This window comes from Aedes aegypti, chromosome 1 (assembly GCF_002204515.2).
Source record: "Aedes aegypti strain LVP_AGWG chromosome 1, AaegL5.0 Primary Assembly, whole genome shotgun sequence".
Taxonomy (NCBI): Eukaryota; Metazoa; Arthropoda; class Insecta; order Diptera; family Culicidae; genus Aedes; species Aedes aegypti.
In genome coordinates this window covers 156,562,439-156,585,627 of record NC_035107.1, presented here as the reverse complement: position 1 = coordinate 156,585,627, position 23,189 = coordinate 156,562,439, and the positions used below count along the sequence as shown (strand labels likewise).

At 33.9% G+C, this 23,189-nt stretch overlaps 1 protein-coding gene across 2 annotated transcripts in view; it reads right to left on the bottom strand.

Annotated features, from left to right (window-relative positions):
* The window catches only part of LOC110678669, an 84,649-nt gene extending 68,102 nt beyond the window's left edge, over positions 1 to 16,547 (bottom strand). The window contains exon 1 of one of the 2 annotated variants that reach the window (XM_021851851.1): positions 16,083 to 16,547. The gene's annotated coding sequence lies outside the window, so the exon portion shown is untranslated. Of the gene's footprint in view, positions 1 to 15,819; positions 15,840 to 16,082 lie in introns of those variants that run through there. The other variant, XM_021851856.1, reaches the window with a different exon arrangement.
* Positions 16,548 to 23,189: the final 6,642 nt, after the last annotated feature.

The window sequence follows — 23,189 nt, the reverse complement described above, 5'->3', positions numbered from 1 at the left end:
CATAACTCAAGAAAAAAGCATCGTAGAAACAAAGTTTTTTTATGAAAATGAAAGCAAATTTTCTCAGGAATAAAAAAAAATATTAACTGGAAAAAGTTTTCCACAAAATTTTCCACCGTTGAGAAAATTCTAAAGAAAAGACGGAAAAACTATGCTCCAACTCGTGGAAAATTTTCAAAAAAATATTTTTGAGAAGATAATTTCATAAGCTATAATCGCTGAAATTTTTGAAATGTACTTTTTTTTCGTTTTTGAGTTATGGCCAATTTGGTAAAAAATGTGTAAATGTGCCATTTTGAGCCTTTTCTTTGAAAAATCATAGCTCAAGAAAGAAGCATCGTAGAAACAAAGTTTTTTTATGAAAATGAAAGCAAATTTTCTAAGGAATAGAAAAAAAATGTTAACTGGAAAAAGTTTTCAACTAAATTTTCCACCGTTGAGAAAATTCGTAAAGAAAAGCCGGGAAAACTATGTTCCAACTCGTGTAAGATTTTCAAAGAAATATTTTTGAGAACAGAATTTTATCAATTTCAATCACTGAAGTTTGTAAGATGTACTACTTTTTAATTTCTGCGTTTGGTCATAGTTTTGTGAAAATGCCCAGATTTCTCGTACAAGTGAGAAAGTGCAAGTGTTGTCAGCTGTATATTACTCGTTATTACCGAAGCTGTTGAAATGGACAAAGTTCAATACTACAAATACTATTCGCTATGCTGTAACCCCTTCGGACTGGACGGCCACAAATCAGTAAGGACAAATTTATGCTCGATTAGCCATGGTCTCATGACCAAGTTTCATTCGAATGGAGTTCGGTGGATTACGGAAAAGATGAAAATCTGCATGAAGTGCATGATTATGATTAACCAGAAACGAAGATCTTCTGGTGTTAGCAACCAAAGACAATCTTCCCGGTTGAAAAAATAGATAGTATTAAGACGAAAATGTAAGTTATATACTGAATAATTGAATGATTAAATTTAAAAAATAATAATAATAATCTTATTTGTTCTATAGAAAAGAAAGAATCCCTTTTCAGTGTAATGAAAAATTGAGGCAGAAACAGTTTTTTTCAGTTTTTCTTAGCGGTGTAATTTTTCATGAAAAATATCATCCATTCCGACTTATACTACATTAAAACCAATCCCATATCTTTTTTTCAGATGTTTTAGAATTTGCAATTGCTTTGATAAAAAATCTTTGTTTTTCCGATGCTTCGATTGAAATATAGGTCTTAAAATAAAAGGCTTATATGGTCATTTTCCACAAAATTGGCCATAATTCAAAAACGAAAAATAAAAGTACATTTCAAAAATTTCAGCGATTAAAGCTTATGAAATTACCTTTTCCAAATTTTTTTTTTTAAGTTTTCCACTAATTGGAACATAGTTTTTCCGGCTTTTCTTTACGAATTTTCTCAACGGTGAAAAATTTTGTGAAAAACTGTTTCCAGTTAATATTTTTTTTTATTCCTGAGAAAATTTGCTTTCATTTTCATAAAAAAACTTTGTTTCTACCATGCTTCTTTCTTGAGTTATGATTTTTCAAAAAAAAAGGCTCAAAATGGCACATTTGCACACTTTTTACAAAATTGGCCATAACTCAAAAACGAAAAAAAAGTACATTTCAAAAATTTCAGCGATTAAAGCTTATGAAATTATCTTCTCAAAAATATTTTTTTGAAAATTTTCCACGAGTTGGAGCATAGTTTTTCCGGCTTTTCTTTACGAATTTTCTCAACGGTGGAAAATTTTGTGGAAAACTTTTTCCAGTTAATTTTTTTTTATTCCTGAGAAAATTTGCTTTCATTTTCATAAAAAAAACTTTGTTTCTACGATGCTTCTTTCTTGATCTATGATTTTTCAAAGTAAGTAGTGTCAGAGGAAAACAAAAAAAATCCAACTGAGTTTTCCGGGAAAATAAGCGACCCTGATTTTTTCTTATTTTTTTTATTCATATATTGATGAGCCCTGCCTGTGGAAAAAGTTTCATGAAAATCTGAGACCCTTCGGCCCACTTTGTACGGAAATAAAAAAAAATCCCCTACTGTGAGAAATAGCGTTACACGGACTTTTAAAAAAATCATAACTCTACGAATATTTGTCCAAATGCTGAAAGTTTTTCACTAACGAAAACATTGTGGTCAAACGCTTAGAGAAAAATAACACATATGGTCGTAGCAAGGTAGACGGTCCGTAGGGGGATGTGTATTTTGAATCATGTTTTTTTTTCAGTGTAGAAAATGATTTTTTATTTTTTCAATATTTTTTCCTAAAATTTCAGGAAATTTCACGACAGTCCCCCATACAACACTTTTTTGTAGGTCTTACCGTTTTCGAGTTATACGGGTTTATACAAAAAAAGTAAAAAAAAAACATTGACCCTTTCCAAATGTTAGTCTAGATCGATTTTGAAAAAACAAAATATGCAAAGTATCTTAGTTTCACATAGTCTTCACACCCAGAAAGTTTCATTAAATTCTGAAGGGGTGCTGCCAATCCCTTTGTCGAGTTGGCGTGAAATCCGTCTACGTCAAACCTAGTCCAATACACATTTTTTTTTTACCCGCCACTATCCCCCACACCAAAAAGCTCACGTGTAGCTTCCTGGTAGTGGACGCAACTATCTCAGCTCACTCTGTGCAGCACGTGAACAAAAAAACTAATGAAAAAACTAGCAAAACATGAGCTGAGATTGAAATTAACGTTAAACTGAATTTTAATTAATTTAAATAGAATGATATGGCGTGATGTCCCAGTGGAACAAATGTTCCTTTTAAGGGACCCACTTATGATATAATTACTAATTAACTTTAAACAAAAAAAAAGAAAGATATTTAAGAAAAAGAGAATTTAATTAAGCTATGATTGGTTTCTGGTAGTTGACATATTGCTCAAAATACGAATACTATTTTTTATCCAAGAATGTCGTGAAGATTTAGTTTTAAGTATTGCTTTAGCTTTTGTTTGAAACTATTGCGATCGCTTATTTGTTTCAAGTAATCCGGTAATTGATTGTACAGCTTAGGACCAATGATTGAAATTCTTTTTTGACCAAGCATTGTAAGTGCTCTATTTTGATGCAAATTATGTGTACGTCTTGTACGATAGCCATGGGATATTGAAGGTAGTTGAATATTATGATGAAAAAGATTATTGTGCAGAGTGTCATGAACAAATATTAGAGTCTGCATTTTACAGAGACTGTGAATTGGAAGGATATTGTGAGAGACATCAGAGTAAAGTTGAAGAGTGGGAAATAAAAACGGTTTGCTAAATATCGCTTTTAAACATCTATTCTGGAGAGTTTGAAGCTTTTTTAAAGAAGACTTAGAGGCACGACCCCATGCTATAATTAGATAGCTCAGGCGTGAGTGAATATGAGCAAAATAGAAGTTTAGAAGTATTCTGCGCGATACAAAATGACTTACTCTTCGCATAATTCCACATAGCGATGATACCTTTTTTTCTACATTTTTAATGTGATTTGCCCAGCTTAGGGTAGAATCCAGCATCAAACCTAAGTATATAAATGATGATACTTGTTAAATACAGGAAGAATTGAGTAAGACTTGGTTTCGTTGTTGAAAAATCTTTCTAGATGAGTGAAACATCATATATTTGGTTTTCAATACATTTAAAGAAAGTAAATTAGAAGAAAAATATTGCGACAGAATACTCAAATCTTCGGTCATATGCTCCACTATCGCATCTACATCTAAGTGCGGATAGAACAGAGCTGTGTCATCAGCAAATAAACGTGGTGTTCCCTTTAATTGCAACCTATTTAGGTCGTTCACGCACAACAGAAACAATAATGGACCAATATTACTACCTTGAGGTACACCCACCCCTAAGGACTTTAACGAACTCTGTGAGTCACCAATTGTGACGAACTGTTTTCTATCTTGCAAATAGCTGCGCACAATTTCATTTGCTATACCTCTAATTCCGTAGGCCTCCAATTTATCTAAGAGTATTGCATGGTTCAATGTGTCGAAAGCCTTGCGTAAATTTAAGAAGAGTGCACCGACGATTTGCTTTTCATCAATCCCCTTTATTATATCGTCAAGCAATTCAACAGTCGCCGTAGCAGTACTGCTGCCTTGACGAAAACCATATTGAAAACTGTACAACACGTTGTGCTGTTTGAGAAAAGGAATAAACCTGTTAATAAGCAATTTTTCTAATATTTTATTAAATATGGATAGTGTTGAGATCGGTCGGTAGTTGCTTGTATCACAAACATTACCAGATTTTAAAATAGGAATGACTCTAGCAATTTTTAAACAGTTGGGATATGAGCCAGTTTCAATAATTCTTTTGAAACAATCAGATAGTATTCTAGAAAAGTGATCAGAATTGCTTTTGATGAGATCAACATTGATTTTATCGGGCCCCGGACTTTTTTTACGCTCCAAATCATTAATAATCATTGTCACTTCATTAGCTGTAGCTGGATTCAAAAATATAGAACTAGACACACGTCTTACATTTGAAAGTGGGTTCACTCCAGCATCCACCTGAATGCTATCGGCTAATTTTTGGCCTATGCTCGAAAAATAATTGTTGAATATTTCACTAATTTGTTGATCATCAGTGATTTTTGCACCATCTTCAACTAGGGTAATTTTATCAGTTTTAGTATCTTTCCCAAAAATGTTGTTTATGTGTTTCCACAACTTCGAGTGTGGTGTATTGTTTAAAATGTTGTCGAAATACAATTTCTTGCATTGCTTCTTCGCTATGATAACTTTGTTCGAGACGTGTTTTAGGAGATCTTTTAGATGTATGTCTTGTGGGTTCCTTTTAACTCTTTTGATGTAGTTATTTTTAAGCTTTATTAACGACCACACATTGAAATTCATCCAAGGACAAAAACTGTTTTTCGTGCTTACATTCTTGGTAATAGTTTTGGAATATTTCACAAGTAAATTCTTATAAGTAGATACGCTATTTTCAAAACAAAGATTGACATCTGTTACTTCACAAACACTACCCAGAAAATTATTAAATTCGACAGCAATTTTTCGATGGTCTACAATTGTTTTTGAAATAGTTATTTTTTCTCTTTTATCAGCTAATTTAAAGGAAGCGATGATCATAGAATGATCACTTTCACAGGTCGAGATTGTGTCATTCCTTGAATTCTGAATGTCAATCTACAAACTACATGATCAAGAATGTTCATGCTGATCGGTCTGGTAGGCATTGTATTTGTGCAAGCAAATCCATACGACTCGAGCAAGAACATGTATTTGACAACCACGTTATTATTTTTTGCATTAATAGGTATATTAACGTCACCAACAAAGAAACAAGAGCGGTTATGATTTGAATTATCAAGACAATCTTCTAATTTATTCATAAAAACATTGACATCAAATGACGGAGGACGATAGAACCATGGACATCATACATACGGCCATTGATTGCAAGCTCGACAGAGATATGGTGAAATCCATCTGAATGAACGTTACGCACTGGAGTGAAGGTGATATCGGTCCTGATGAACATAGCCAATCCACCATTGGAGTTATCTCTGCATGAAAATACAGAATTAAAGCCTGTAGAGAATTTATGCTTGTAGAGAAATAATCAAAGCAATAATATTTTGTTCTGTTTTTTTTTAACATCATATTGATTATAGAAGCTAAGTAAATATGTTTAAGAAGCAATGAAAATTTTTATTACAATCAAAATTTATTTCACATAAGAAACTAAGAAAACCCCTCAATCATGAGCTCGTTTGCCTGTAAATCATAATTCAAAGCGATGACATTTATTTTTTTTTTCATAATGAATTTACTAATAGAAGTTATATTGACATATTTGAGCTTAGAATATAATTTTTGATTCCACTCAAAATTTATGATACTTGGAAAAACTATGAATAATCAAATTTCAAATTTTATGCCTCTAAATCAAAATCAAAGGCGATAATATGTAGTTTTTTTATTTATATTAAATTGATTGTAGGAGTCAAGTTAAAATTACTGAGTAAAAATTGAAATTTTTGATCACACTCAAAATTATATTATCTAAGAAGATACGAACAGCAATATTTCGTAAGACTGATTGCCTGTACATAGAAATTCAAAGCGATGACATTAAGTTTTTTCAAGATAAATTTCTTTAAAGCAGTGTTTAAGAGAAAAACAATCGATCACACACATGAACTATTTTACTCAACAACTATGAATATCACAGTTTAAAGAAATGTTGAGTGCAATCGAACATTTTATATCTACTCAAACATGCTCACTTGGTTTCTACAATCAATTCAATGTCAAAAAACTGCATTGCTTATTGATTTAGATTTTAATGTCAGGGTAAGGCACAAAATTGGGATTTTCGTAATATTTTAGTAAAATAATTGTTAAGTGTATTTAAATAACATATTTTTTCCTCAAATATGTTTACTTAAGGCTAAGTAGCCCGTCATTTGTTTTGGCAGTCATGTTGACATTGCAACTCGCAATTTCAAATCGCTTTGAATTTTTAATCACATGCATATAGGTGCAAGAATTAGAGTTTTACGTAGTTTCTTGAGTAAATAAATTTTGTGGGTAAAAATTCTATATTCCTACTTTAACTTGTTCTCTAAACATCTCTTAGTAAATTTATTTCAAAAAAGCTACGTGCCATCGCTTTGAATTTAGATTTTTAGGCAAACGAGCTCATGAAATTGAGTTTTTTGTGTTTTTTTAGATTAAATAAATTTGAAGTGTTATAAGAAAACTTCCTTTTCCTAAAAATTCCAGGTAACAATAGTAGCTGAATAACAGCTTATTCAGCTGAAAAGAGACTGTATAAACAGCATTTTAGCTGCATAAGCTGTTATTCAGCTACCAATGTTACTTGGGATATCATCGCTTTGAATTTCGATTTATAGGTAGATGAGACCAAGAGTGTAATCAAACATTTTATATCTACTCAAACATGCTCACTTGGTTTTTACAATCACTAAAATGTCAAAAAACTACATATTGATTTAGATTTTAATTTCAGGTTAAGGCACAACATTGGGATTTTTGAAATATTTAAGTAAAATAATGTTTAACGTTCAACGCTCCGTCATCGTGATCATCGTCGAAACTTTAAAAGCAGTTTTTCTGTTCAAAACTGATAATTATTCGATGAAAATGTGTTCACTTTGTTTCGGTTGGAGAATATAATACAGTGAACACATTCTCCTGTAAATTTTCTTGATTTTGAACGAAAAAACTGCCTTTGAAAATCCCGAAATCAATGACGGATCCCTTAAGTGTATTTAACTGCTGTTTGATTAACTTTCCTGCACTGAGGTATGCAGTGCGGGAATAGTCATTACGCAACTGAAACCAGTGCTGTAATGATTCATTACGCAACTGTTTAGAGTTGCATAATTAATCATAACACAACAATTTTCCAGAAACTGTAAAATAATGGTGAATGCATTCCGATATAATTTGTGATACCCTCAAGTGGTCTTCTACGAAATTGCAAAAAATGTTGTACGTAACTCGTTTTACAGCACTCGTCGTAGGGTAAGTGATCCATTAGTTGTGGGTGTTTTTACCCAGCAAACACACGATCGTATATGATAGGGTATAAGAGTACAAAGGGGGAGGCAATATACGTACATTTTGCATGCAGCCTTATGGCGCATGTACGTATATCACCTCCACAATTGTACTTTTATACGCTGTCGTGTACGAGTTTGTGTTTACTGGGTATAGTTGCGGTAGTTCCATTTACACTGATTTAATTGAATTAGCAACAGATCCGACACCGCCAATCCACGTATTGGCTTATTGATTCACGAAATAGCTGGAAACATCGTTCAAATTGCTTCAAAATTGATGAAATATCATCAAAACAGCTTAAACTTTCCTCACTTGTACCAATAGTTGCGGTAAAGTGTTCCTATAATGGAAGATCCCATAAGAAAACAACGGATACCGCAACTAGGGCAAGTGTACCATTAGTGGCGCACCTAAGAGAAAACTGCTAAAACATGATGATAAAACCATGAAATATATGATTTTAATGTATCATTCGATAGATCTCAATTCTATCACTCAAATGTATACAAATCACGATTTATTTTAAATTTCCCTGCAAAAAGCCTTGAACCAATAATAGGAACACTGTTCCTTTAGTGGAGGTATATTTTAAGAATGGTTCCTTTAGTGGCGCAAACCATTGATTTCTTATGGGACCCTCCACTATGGGTACTGATTCACCACTATAGGTGCAAAGAAGCAAAAAAAAATAAGCAAAATAATTGTTTTAAATAGTTTTACGGTTGAAATTTATGAATATTATTCGATTACTTGTATCATTATTGCATCGTGCATCATAGAAAAATATCACATAATCATTTATTAGTACGAAACATGCCTCCACTAAGGGAGCGTTTGCCCTATAGGAACACAAATTAAAAATTTACCTCAACTAAAGGAACAGTGTATCAATAGTGGAGGTACCGTTTTGTCTCAAATTCCGAACAGACTCATATTCCGAACACTCAGTTTTTGTATGGCGATTTGGTTGAAATGTTTCGTTGAAATATGTCACCAAATAACAAGGAAATGGCAGTCAATTGCAATTCAATTTAACCGTCTCCAATATAATTTATACCGCCGTAGTAGTAATGATTCTCTAGTTTGAGACCAGTAGAACAAGCTCAGATAAATGTATTTGCGAAATTATTCATTTGAATACGATTTATTCGTGCTGTTCGGAATTTGAATCAAGGTGTTCGGAATATGAGACAGAATTATCACAGTGTTCGGCATTTGAATCAAAATGTTGTTCCATTCTTTTGCGTAAAAACAATACTGAAACTAATTTAATCAAAATTATTATCGGTACATCCAACAGCTAAGAGTTAGACTTTGCGAAGAAATTAAAATTTACACAAATATTTGCTAATTTTTGCCAGACAGATGCATTTGAAGTCACTGTTGGCCTTAAGTGTTTGGAATATGAGACAAAACGGTATTATTTTTCACTGACACTGACTGCGATGAAATCAATTTTCTCCAATCGAGGGGTCGTTACTTCCCGTTACAACAATAATATGTACCGTAATCCGGGGTAACATTGATCATTTTTTTTATATTTCTTGAATATTTCGTATAAAAATGCAAATGTTGCAAATTTTATATTGTTAAAACAATTACTGCCACCTATAGCCCGTGACTAGTGAAGTTTTAAGCGATATTCTGATTTAGCTGGTATGGGGTAACATTGATCACTTATGTAAACAACGTTCGGTAATATTGAAAATGTCGTTACATACTTAAATCATGGCCCCTGAAGCCGAATATGAAGGCCAAACGCTTACAAGTCATTTACATTTTGAGTTAATTTAAAATTAAAAACACTTCGAACCACGGAATACGCCTAAAGGTAGGCAATTTCGTAAGGGAAATATACATTCTTAACAGTAATTCGGTAATGTTGCCTAATTGAACATACCTATGAAAGTTTTGACTACGGATTTGTTTTTAGTAAGAACCGCGTTTTCCTTGCTCATATGGTTAACAGAACTTATGTGAGACATGAATGTTTGGTAGTGTCATCCTTAACCATTAAAACCATTATTTCGAAAAGTTGCCAAATTTACGTATAAGGTAGACGCAATTTTCGCAAAAACCTTCACTTTTATTAGCTCATGAATATAAGAAAGGGAAGCACCATTCATGGTTTGGAAATCTTCCATCAATAAATGATAATACGAACTTTTTACGAGATGAGTCATTCCGATCAATGTTACCCCGCTGATCAATGATACCCCGGATTACGGTACATTAATTACGGTACTTGAATTTTGAGGAGTTGATGAAGATGAACTGTGCTTAGTACCTCCACTATTGGAACATTTACCTTAATTATCCTACTCGGCAAGCCTCGTAGTATAAATTCACGTCTCGTGCTGTAAAAATCATCATTCTGTAACTTGTTTCGTAAACTACTATTAACAGTGTTTACGTTGTGTCTTGAGTAAAATTATGTTTTGGTATAATCAAACATTTGTATTACTTCTCAAACATATTTACTTAACTTCTATACACAATTTAATGTTGAAAAAATCGCTTTGAATTTTTAATCACATGCATAGGGCGAGATCCCCCAGTACCGGACAATATCCAATACCGGATAAAGTCGAAAAATTGAGAAATCAAGATCGCCCATTAGAAGAAATGAAAGCTATTATGAAGAGTAATGTTTGCGTAGAATAACTCATCCTTAAAATATGCAAATTGACGTAGGGTGCCGGTGCCATTAGTGGACTACCTAAGCTATAAAAAATCATAACATAATAACGAAAAGCCTTAACAGAGATCTTTTGGCGTCAACATAAAGATTTCAACCTCTACTATATGGGAAAAATATAAAAAGAGTGATAAAACTATTTTTTTTAAACATAAAATCACTTGAGCCACTATTGGTACACGTGTTCCAGTAGTTGCGCTAGTACTCCAGTAGTAGACGTTCGGGAATAATACAAGGAATTTTAATCAAAATGGTAATTTTTTAAATAGGTTCAACATTTCTCCCTCGAAACAGTAACTAATATCGTTTGAATGATGCATAAAGATCATCTCTGGGACTTTTCTTCATTTTTATACATCCATTTTAAAAACTGCTTTAATCCGTTGATCCACTACTGGAACACGACGGCAACTATTGGTGCAAGGGAGCAAATTTTTTGCGTAAATTGATTATTTATATGACTTTTTGATACAATAAAAAGATGAAATTTGGCAAATCGACTAAACTAGAGGCGATCTATCCACCAAAAATAACACATGTCGTTTTTATCGAAAAATGTACGTTTTATTCCATAGTCCAATCTACTGGTACATTACAACCATTGGTACCGGCCCCTATAGCCATAAATTTGAGCATATTTAGAGATTATTATAAAAATTGTAAAATAGTTTGAATCACGCAAGCATGATCGAATACAATAATAATTTGAAAGTAAGAATATATTTTGTACCACATCAACATAGTAAAATGTGTTACTTCTCCTCATATATGAAAGAGGTTTTTGATGGACATCTTGCAAACTAAGTAAAACTCAAATTGTTATTGTAAATGTTGAAAATGCATTGAATTGGTTATGAAATAGGGGTAGTCGGGGCGGTTTGGCCAATGGGGTGGAATGAGCACCCCTTGAAAACTGCATAAAATCTTGATATTTCATCTGAAATAACATGCAACCCCAAAGCTTATGAGGAAATGAAGCAATAGGCATGTTATAAGTCAGTGTTCAAAACTCAAAGAAAAATAAATAAATGATGTTCGAAAAAAAACTGCCCAGATTGCCCCGAAAGGCTCTTTTAAATTTCATCATTTCAGAATTATGAAGTTTGACTGTTAGAATGTTCTTAAAAAAATATGTCTTATTGCACGGAGTGTTTATAAATACTAATCACTATCAAGCGTAATAACAGCATAATTGATTTTTTAAATTATATGAGATTATTTTGCAATCAAAAATGGGGTGCTCATATCACCCCATCAGTAGAAAATCGACTCGAAAAATGACAAATTTTGAAAAATCAATCATTCATCCGTGAACTTTATAAGACAAAGGAAATCATGCGGATCTAGTGTATTTATCTAAAAATTGTTGGAAATAATGCCAATATTCGAAAAATTCATAATATTTTCAGCACTTTTATCGACTTTTCCTTAAGGTGGTAATAATAATATTTATCATAAATGGATAACAAGATCACATAAAACCAATATTTTTTTAAATTATGAATTTAGTGGCTTAGGTGTCCGCATTGGCGTAAATAGCGGGGGCCAGGGGGGCCTGGACCCCCCGAAACTTGGACTTGGTCCCCCGAAAAAAAATTGGAAAAGTAATGACAATATAGTCAAAACTAGCATTTAATATCAAACTATGAAAAGCGATAAATGCATAGTGAATATAAATTCCTGGATGATCTTTTTTTGACAGGCAATAGCAATATGTAGTTTTGAAACGTCGCATACTGCCATACTGTATACTTTTTGTTTTTGTTTTAGCGTTCCCGATATTGAGATTCACCGAAACTCGTTTAGAATGGGTAGAACTGGTTTGATCCATTTATAGTGGTATTGTTAATTACAAAATCATAGTCTCTTCGGCTATTATGTATGATTTCAAATTTTAAAACAAGCGCGATATTTTGTGAATAATTGATCTTGAACAAATTGTTGTTACTGGGAAATGCTTGTGTTTAAGAGTTACTGCAAAGTTTTACAAAAAAATATTTCGAAAACATAAATAATGATGCAGCAAGTGAAGTGTTTTGAACACTTTCTTCGTGAACGTTTGAATGTGAATATTATTTAATTTATCAGTCATGTCTCTGAGACGTCGGGAACATAAACGAACTGGTGGTAAGTATCAATATTACAGCAAAACTGTGAAAATTGAAATCCCTCTATGTACAGCGAGATAGCGGCGGGTTTATACAATAAAACTACATCAAACCACCTTAGGTCGTATAAGTCGTAACGATTTTTAAATGTTATATTGACACAAATTCTTTGAAGTTTCTAGAAGTTGTAGTCAAAGTTTAAAAACATGAGAATAAAAGTATTGGTTGTCAGTAAAAATACATTTAACACTATCAACAAATGATAATGTTTTCCCACAAAAGTTATTATAAAAGTTTTTGGTAATACAGAAATTAATACGATTTTTAAGTCGACAGCTTTATTGAAAAAACTTTCAGTTCTTCAATTTGATGATAGCCAAGCATTTGTAGCATATAAAGTCTTTAACCCTAACAAAAAAATGTATTATTCCAATTTTGGTAAATTTTATTGTTTTTCTGTGGCACCTTCTGTACCTTTCGAGAAGTTTAGAGAAATGAATCGCTCGCTACTGAAATTCTGAGAAACAATAACTTTCAAACTTGCAATTGTTTTTAGGCTTTGAAGGGTCGGATTTTTTTTATTACTTTGCTAAAATTCTAGTTCATACAGAATTGGAAAAGTAAATTTGTTTCCTGATTTTAGTCTCCTTTTTGATCTTTGTATATCATTCTAGATCTATGTGGTTGGGTTAAAAATGCCAAAATAAAACGAAAAAAAATTAAATGTGTTTACTTGTTTCTCATAAAAGTGATATTTGGTATCAAAGAAAGTTGATCAATCGATTTTGGACGATTTTCAGGTTTTGATCTACCTCTGTATAAAAGTGCGCAACTCTAATCGGTTCACAAATATTATCGAAAGCATTGTAAAATTATCTTAATCCTTTACGCCTTTTACCTCTCATGAGAAGGGGCCGTGGCCCCCCTCAAGTCTGATGGCTATTTACGACTATGGGTGTCCGGTACTGGGGGATCTCCCCCTATAGGTTCATAAACAAACATTCCAAAAAGGAGCCCCCATTCTCCATTTGCCTTCCCTGCGATGCTGGTCTCTGAACCATTGTAACGCTGTTTTTAAGGAAGACACACTTCCCTTAAGAATCTTTGTTCCTTGCTACGACTATGTAGAATATTTTTATTTATTAGTTGGAGAGTCAAGCTTTTTGACTGTGAAAGAAGATTTGAAGTCGAATGACTAGTTTTAGAGTAATGGCTGTTAAAAAATCTGTGTAACGCTAGTTTTTAGCACCCTTTCGTGACAGATAACAGATATTATCATTGGCGTAGTTAGGATTTTTGTGGAGGGGGCCAAGGGGGGGGGGGGTCTAGCGGTCTTCCACTGGATATCATTTATGTTGTCCGAGTCAGTGTTCTAATAAACGTATGGACTGTTTAACATAAAATTGCGAAAAAAATAAACAGCCACCATTGATTTAAATTTGTGTTTTTTTTTGTCGATTCTATATTGAACCTTAAGGACAGGAGATCAAATCACCTCAATCTTCCCTACTAAATTGAGCGCGCGGCATCGCCATGAACTAATTCTTGGTATAAATAACGTTTGTTTGAATTTTCTTGACTTAGTGTCCACCGTACACGCAAAAAAAAAATGTGCGGTAAAAATTACCATTCTACGGGGTTAACCAGGCCCATGGCACGGGACGACTTTTAGCGTAGTCAACATCTCCATGTGTTTATTCATTTTCGTATAATTTGAATCGAGAGTGCAATCAGAATGCGAAGTTTTGTTTAATGTTTATGATCCATAATCGAGCAAGTGTCGCAATCAAATCACTGATTGCTTGCTTGGAGGCTTGCAGGATGCCTTTTTTTGTTTGCTCTCCTTCCAAAACCATCGATATGTTGAATGTGCTTCAACTTTTCGGCACATTATTAACTGATTTAACAATATCAAAAAATGATAATCAAACCATAGCAAACAATTAAACAAAACAATGGTCTTTATTTTCACAGCTCTTACAATTGACAGTGGGCGATATTCACTTATCGCCCGGGACATCCTGGCTACGAAGAACACTGTGTATCGATATATGATTGTCATGGGCCTGGGGTTAACTTAAGCGCCCTCACCGACAATTTTCAGCAGACCAGAAATGCGCTTGATTTTATCATATCTGTAGTCAAAACCATATCGATGAAAATGAATTAAAAAAAGTGTTCTGAAATTCCATGGTAGATTCAATAATGGGCGTAGTGTTCTAAAATAGTAATTTTTACCACTGTATTTTAATATATCATTATCGACAGTGTAGCATAGTCGATATCTTGATGTGTTTACCCATTTTTGAGTAAATTGAAACAAAGCGAATCGAAAAAGCGTCGCAATAAAACAACTGATTGCATGCTTAGAGGCTTGCAGGATGTCTTTAAATGTTTGCTCTCTTTCCAAAACCATCGTTATATTAAATGTGTTTTATCTTTGTGGTACATTATTGGCTGATTGAACGATATAAAAATTGATAACCAAACATTTAACAAAACGATGGTCTTTATTTTCATCGCCCGCTGTCAGTTGTCACAACTGACAGTGGGTGATATTCACTTATCGCCCGGGACATCCTGGCTACGAAGAACACTGTGTGTTGATATATGGTTGTCTATGGCCTGGTGTGCACCATTTTAATTATCTTTTCGGTACAATTATGAGTAGAATTGCATTAAACACAACTATTTGCATGAAATATTTGATGACGTGCTGTTCGCATTTTACTTAAAATCTGTCAGTACATTACAGGTCACATGCTTGTCAAATAAGTAATTGTTTCATTATTTTTAGATATCTTGATGTAGGAACAGGTGTTCATCAATGACTCCATCCGAGCTCGTACAATTGTTCACACAAAAGATCAAATATTCATAAGTCGTTTGAGACAAACGATGTGCTTGTAAATGTTCAATTATATATATATTTTTGACACTTTCATGCTATCCAGTGTAAATCGGTCGAAGCGATGAAATCCCCTGCTCAAGCTCAAAACCGTGTCCGTGGCACAAAAGGAAAAACGTTTGGATATGCTGCTAAATGAATAGAAGGACCAACAGTTTGTCTATTTACTCTGAGACATGCTGCCATGCCCTGAATTGTGACCAGTATTGGAGAGATAGAGCCAAGATTTACCAATGACTAAAATTCGTTAGTGACTTGGTCCAGCTGCTGTGAAGCTAACTGCAGCCTCAGCCCCAACCGAAGCAAAACTCCGCATGGTCGCATTGAACTACTTTGTACCTATGTTCAAAAAGATAAAAAAATAGTATGGTGCAAAGCTTTCAAGGAGATGGAAAAGACATACCACCACACTTTTAAAACAGAGATTTGTTAATGACTAGCTAGGTCGCTTTGTTATTATAGGGGAGATCGGAACGAAGAATGTAGGTACCGAATGGCGGCGTCGTCGTCGTCGACAGAACACAACGCACAACACACCCACCTGTTATTTATCTATATCTGTTGATTCTACCATCATAGCAGGCACGGGATATAGCCAAACAGCATGGGCTAAGTGTGCACTACTGGTGTGCACTGTGCATTCATGCTTCGTTTTCAATATTTTTCATACGGTTTAGCTGCAGCCGCACTTCGCCTACTGTGTGCGAACATGAAATATTTCTGTAAGCATTACATAACTAATAACACGTAATATATTTCGATTCAATACATACATAAATCTATTGGGCAATATATAAATCTCACCTTTTCCTATGTGCACAATTAATTGGCAACTCGACGTGTGTGTAAAAAAGAGGTATATGCGTTTCAGTAGCTGTTGGTCGATACGTCGTTCATTGTATAGTTTTCTCGGTTGCTGCAGTTTTTAGCACGTTTTGGATTTTCGATTTTACCATTTCTCATCACAAAACACATTTTTGATACTTGTTATCATTTTCTAGCTATCAATGCAGTTGTCGTGGCTTGATGAATTGCATTTGAAACACTATAAACACTATTTGATCGGACGGCAAACGGTTTGTTTTCATTAGAAGCTTCGCGACAACGAGCCGACAACGACGGGAATATACGCGCAGCGCCACATTACCTATGGAGGTTCACGTGTTGAGCGCGGCAAGCTTTACCGAATACTGTCTTGCGGGTGCGCAAACAAAACCTCGCAAACGAGTTTTTCGTGCTGCACGAGAAATCCCCACCAGCGATCTGACGACTATTGCGGGCGGTTTGATCGGCTAGACCAGTGCCAGTGGTGTCTAGAGCAGTGGATCTCAACTGTAGTTTGTTTGGTCTTCCCCGCGCTATCTAGGATGCTAATGACGTCAATGTCGATCGAAGTATTTGATTGTTTTCCACAGAACTGCAATGCACCATTTTCAAAACTTGCAGCCCGTTTGAATTGCGAGTTTAGATGTAATATGTTTTTGTACTCAACAGGCATACGCATCTCATACTTGATAGCTATTTTATTTATCTATAGGAATTCATTATATTGTAGTTTATGAAGCGATTCATGTAGGCGTTATTTTACTGCTGCTTTACATTCAAAGTGTTTCTCAGAAGCAATCGAGCAGATTCACGTGAGTCGTCTGTAGTCACTAAAGATGTAAGCATACCAGCATACCTATTTCAGAAGTCGCCCGTCGACTCCCATAGTAATCTAGTCACATAAAGTGACAACAGTCGAAAAACTAGAATCGAATCGAGAGCATTTCCGAGTCGACCGTATCTCCAGATAGACTTGACTTTTATAACATGCCCCTAATTGTTAACGTTATTTATTCATGGCCATGACCCGTGATCCATTGATTGGGAAATGCCGGTGGAACATACAAAACAACCGCCCCAACTCAGTGGATCGTATACTACATTGTACATTCACCAGAATATACGTACAAAAGGTTGGAACCGAAATCGGTTTATCGTTGTCCAAAAATAAAAAAAATCGCAAACAGTTCGATCACAGATACAAAAATATCCAAACAAACTTTTTCACTAGCATCGAAGTAGTCCGAGCTAAAATTCGAAGAGAATGTCGCGCGATTCAACTTTGCTTTCTGCTATATTGGCTTTCGTATCAACAAGCCAACATTCCGCGGGTCTATAGAATAGTTTCAGATATCGACCTACACCTAGTAGCAGTTGCAAAAAAACTGTATACCGTTTTGACTCATATTCCGAACACTTAAGGCAATCGGTGACTTCAAATGCATCTGATAGGCACAAATTAGCTGATATTTGTGAAAATTTTAATTTCTTCGCAAAGTCTAATCGTTAGCTGTTGGGAGTGCTGATAAAATTGTTTGTTTGAACTTCTTTAATATTGTTTTCACGTAAAAGTATGAAACAACATTTTGATTCAAATGCCGAACACTGTGTTCATTCTGTCTCATATTCCGAACACCTTGATTCAAATTCCGAACAGCAGGAATAAATCGTATTCAAATGAATAATTTCGCAAATCAATTTATCTGAGCTGGTTTTACTGGTCTCGAACTAGAGAATGATCGCTATTCTCGAGATATAAAATAGATTGAAAGACGTTTAAATTGAATTATAATTGTCTGACATTTCCTGGTAATTTGATGAAATATTTCAGCGAAATATTTCAACCAAATAGCCATACAAAAACCGAGTGTTCGGAATATGAGTCTGTTCGGAATTTGAGACAAAACGGTATATGTATTTACATACCACGAGGATTAGTGCTACCTTTAACACACCCATAACCCATAGTGGGGCTTGGTGCCGCCGTCGCTAAAAGAATTTCAACGCTGCATAGAAACCGAACCGCCTTTGCTGTGGTTTATACTTTTCCATGGCTTGCTTTGATATACCAAGGGATGCAATTAACTATCATTTAAGAGTTTGGCGCTGTTCATGCTATAGTTGGTAGCTGTGATACATATAGATCGTGAGGGTGCGGTCGCTTTGGTCAAAATATGCGTTGCCCTCTGTTTCTCTGTAGCTCAATGCTATTTCGCTGGATGCTGTCGGCATATACCAAGCAAGTAAATATCTGTCGGTAAATATTCTTATATGTACTCTATAACAGCACCAGACCGCTCCTAAAACAGTTTTATCCATGGCGGTGTAATTAAGAATGAACTGAGACTTCGATAAATATTTTCAGTAGTGTTCATAGTTTTCGAGAGGACCATGATTTAATAAGAATGCTTTCACTTTCAGAATGCTCTAACTTTGAATCACTTTCTCCATATGATCGATTTCAGATATCGTAAAAACCTTTTTTATCTCTGAAGACTCGTCTAAAACTGTTTCGTCTTGCTTGAAAGAATGTAGCGAGAGCATTTCGCATTTTATTCCAAAACATTTTAGGACAAAATTTAACACAAATAATCTGCAGTAATAATATAATAGATGTGCAATTATTATTTCAATACGCTTATACAACAAGAAATCAAATTATTGTATGCATTAAAAGAACCCGGAACTGTTTAATATTTCGGCGTAGATAAATAGTTATGACTTTCAACTTGATTTTCATGAATCACAAATCTGAAATCAATCAAAAATAATAATAATTAACGAATAAATCGAATTAGGAACTTAGGTCATTCTTTGACCAATGAGAAAAAAAAAATGAAATTATCTGTAATCCTAGGAAAACCACTCTAATATTTAAATTAAAAAAAAATGTCTGGCTATCATCTTGATGTAATAATTGTGTCATTATAAACTTTTTCGATATGTCTTGAAGTCCAACAAAACTGCAGGCTTCTGACAAAAATCTTCTTATAAGGTACGACGGGGTTAAAGGATACAGAAAAAACCAATATATAACTTTATCTTGTTGTACAGCTCATGTGAATAATGCAAATTGAACTTTTTTCAATGGTTGATAAATATGGAACTAACATACTTCAAATCGGAATTTGTAGCGATTTTTCTGATTTTATTACACTTAGTATGCAAGACATGGAAATTTGCTCCAAATTGTCCAATTGCCTATCATGGTGGGATAAGTGGATCACCAGTAAAAACTTTATCTAATCTTACATAAAATGTGGTGAAATAATGTATAACACGAATGATATCACTCTTAGTCTTGTTATTAGTTCTATGCTGCACAAGTATGGAAAAAAATCAACTCTAGCGACAAACAACACAAAACGGTTTTGGGCCGTTTTTCTTGTGGAAGCATGATCTCAATACTTCACGCGTCTAACTCATCATACAAATATGAATGATCCGATGTATTGGTTGTCGCGGGACAAACCAAAAAAAAAAAGTGCTTCGAGAGCTCTATGAGAATTCCTCCAGAAACTTTACAAGGTGTTCAGCACATTTTTCCGAAGATTTCTTCATAAACTAATCGACGAAATTCCTCAGAAATGTTCCAAAGATTCTTTTAAGAGATAGATGATTCTCTACGAAGAATTTGTTCCTCCAACTACAATCCAATGATTCCTCCGTAAACGATCTCTTATTCTTCCTGAAATGTATTCAGGAATTTACTCAACAATGATAGCAAGAACTCCTAAAGAGACAATTTCAGGAATTCCGTCAAAGTTTTTGTTTTTAGTTTCGAATCACATTAATGAATTTTTGGAAAATTACTCTCAGAATTATTATCTTGTGATTGCACAACTCCTGAATTCTATGAAACATAAAAGTAAAACAAGTATGAAATAACATTTTCTGAAAAGGCCAAATCCTGAAAAAAAATTGGCGCAATCTGAGTGCGAATATTTGGGCACAGTGATGCATTTTTTTTACCTCGACCGTTAAACCCCGTGTGGCTTTCCCTAGCGCTGTGTTGAACAACTGGCACAAAGGTCCATCATTTTGCCTTAGCGCCTGCGGGATTAGGAATGGTGGCTATTGTTGAGAACTGGCCAATGGACTTAAAATTCATACAAATGCGTTTGAAAAGAAAGCTACTGGATTTGCAGCGTGGAATTATTGACACGGTGTTATTGTCTACATTCAATATTTATTTAGCTTGGCATTCCTCCGACATGCGACCGACATACCCAGCCCACCGTAGTCTGCCGGAAATTGTTGTGCTTGCGGCAAACTTTGTTCCACCAACTCTACACATTTACACTCTGATGAAAACGAGTGTATATGCATGAGTTGTGACTACATGTCTACCGTTTTCTGATACGAATTCCCATAGCTGTCAGGTTCCAATGAAATTGATAGACTCAAGTACCGTCAAGTCACCAGTCATCGTGCGGTTTCTATTCACCGTGCACAACACATACAGATTCTTACAGAATATTTATACAATTTTCCCAAATTATTGTTTTGTTGGCAAAATAAGATAAATTCGATGAAATTAAATAGTGCTTGTCACAATGTATTTTGAAAAACTTTTTTTATGTAGTCAAAATCATGTGAACTCTGTTTAACAATGAAATTTTCCAACACTCTTGTTGATGTTTTCAACAAATTTTCGCTGTAGATACTACTAGTTAGATGTATTTCATTGTATGAGCCTCGAAATTTTATGCAAATTAGTTTTTTTTATTTTGTTTCAGTCGAAGCACAAATGCACGGTGAATGAATTCTTTTTAATATGTATGGTTCCGATTACCGTGCATCAGTATAAAAGGCATGAAATTATTGGGTTATGTTGAATTTAATGTTATGTCATGATTTAACTGATTCATATTTCTTTTTTGAGCGAATCTGAAATGGTTTGGACAACACAGTTAAACCTCCTATGACTATTTTAATGAAAAAAATAATTATTTAGCCATTTTTCAGCTTTCTATGGCTTTTATTGCAAAATAAAATTTGAATACCCTTAAAAATGAGTGCACACACTACACAACATAATTGCTTCGCCAACAACGTTTTTTAAAAATAAGAAATTAAATCATGATGAAAACTAGACGCATGGTAAATGGTGCACTAGTGTGCACGTTAAATGGTTACATAGAACGGTACGAGGCGCATGACATTTGTAAACACAATTTTCAAGTAGTATTTTGTCATGTATCACTATTTTTCCTGAATTATGGTATAATTGCACGCTTCGTAGTGATAATCTAGTTTGCCTTAAATTATTTGGAGAAATTATATAATTTTTTGAAGTGCAGGGCTATACAATGAAGTAGGCTGTTATACAATGTAATGACTAAAATAAGTAAATAATGCTGTTCTGGGAAATTCAGATTGTACACCCCGGGATATAAAATTTGACATCCCGAGAATCCCGGGATTCCCGAAAAAACGTAACATTTGATGAAAACCACTAACAAGGACTTTTTTCTCAGACACAGGATGTATTGGGCAATTAAAAGCATTATAAAGGAAAGATAATATAGATAATATACCTTCATAGAAAAACTAAATCACTGCATAAGTAAAAAATACTTCCGATAGTCTAGTTACAAAGTTTATTTGTTGCGATTCTTTCCAAAATTAGCCGTTTTCATAACTCTAGACTGAGAAAGTCAATCTGAAAGTACATCAAAGTTCCTTATTACAGTCGACTATCTACATCTCGATATCGAAGGGACCATCGAGATAGAGAGAGATCGCCCCCTAGAACATTTCTTTAATGAAACTAGATCGAAAAACACTCCGTTACCAGGGACATTAAAAACAAACAGACGTCATTTCACCTTTGCAAATTGTTTGAATCCCTGAAATCTGGTCTAGTTTAGCTTTGATATTGAGCTTATCGACAGAGAAAATCAGGAATAAAAATCATATAGAGATAAGGAGGATATCGAGATATGGAATAAAAATCACATCGGGATAAGAAGGATATCGAGATATGGAGAGTGAAAATGTATGCAGAACGAAGGGACCGAAAAAATCATCGACATAGTACGATCCACTACAGTACCTTGAATGATTTTGAAACGTCTTTTTTGTTCTTCTAAATTTTAATGCTGTTTTCAATTTTTTTGAACTAATTGTTTCAATATTATGACATATATTTATCATATTTCCATTTATATCATACAAAATTTGTGAAATTACCCAATATGCCCGTAATGAGTCAAGATGAGCTTTGATTTTTGTTTAATTATCTTATTAGAATAAAAAAATACATGCATAGTAAAATATGTTATAATTTATATTTATTTTTACTTTTTACCTTGTTACAAAAAATCTATTTAAATTTAATTGAGATTCAATTGAGTTTTTTCTCAACGAAATTACTAGTTTTGAATAAAATACATGAAATTTTGACAGAGACCTAGAATTTTAATTTTAAATTAACCTAATCAATTTTAATCCCACAAAATTTGAAACTTATAAAAGCACCGGCTAAAAAGTTAAACATAAAGTGAAATTTCTCAAAATACAGTGTACTAGTAGTTTGTTTTTTTTTTGTTCAGCGACACTTAACCCTGTAATACCCAAATTTTTATTTTCGATCTAAATATCATTTTTAGTTAACTAAAATCGTTCCAAACACGTTTTGGGCAATGATTTATTTTTATTCGCAAATCTATGAATTTTGGTTTTTGATTTTTATAATTTTTTTTTTGTAAACACCCCTTTTTCATTTTTTTTTTTGTTGAAGCCTCTTCTACGAAAAAATACACAAAATTCCAAAGTGTACCCCGTCTAAAGGCGGGGTTGGGTATTAGAGGGTTAAAAAAATATTGTTTATACACACAGCGTAACAAAAATGACATTTTTGCGTGTTTCAAGGATCAAATTATGTGTCTCTAGTAGGTTAAGGGTTGCTGAATCTGATGCCGATTTAAGAAATATCCCAGCACGTCACAATTTTTAGCTACAGATCGCCAAAGTTGTATAAAACACTGGTTTAATTGATGTTCACATGAAATTTGGAGCAGGGCAGGCAATCGTCAGATTCGTCACAGTGCGATGACGAAATAAAAAAGACACCAAAAAATA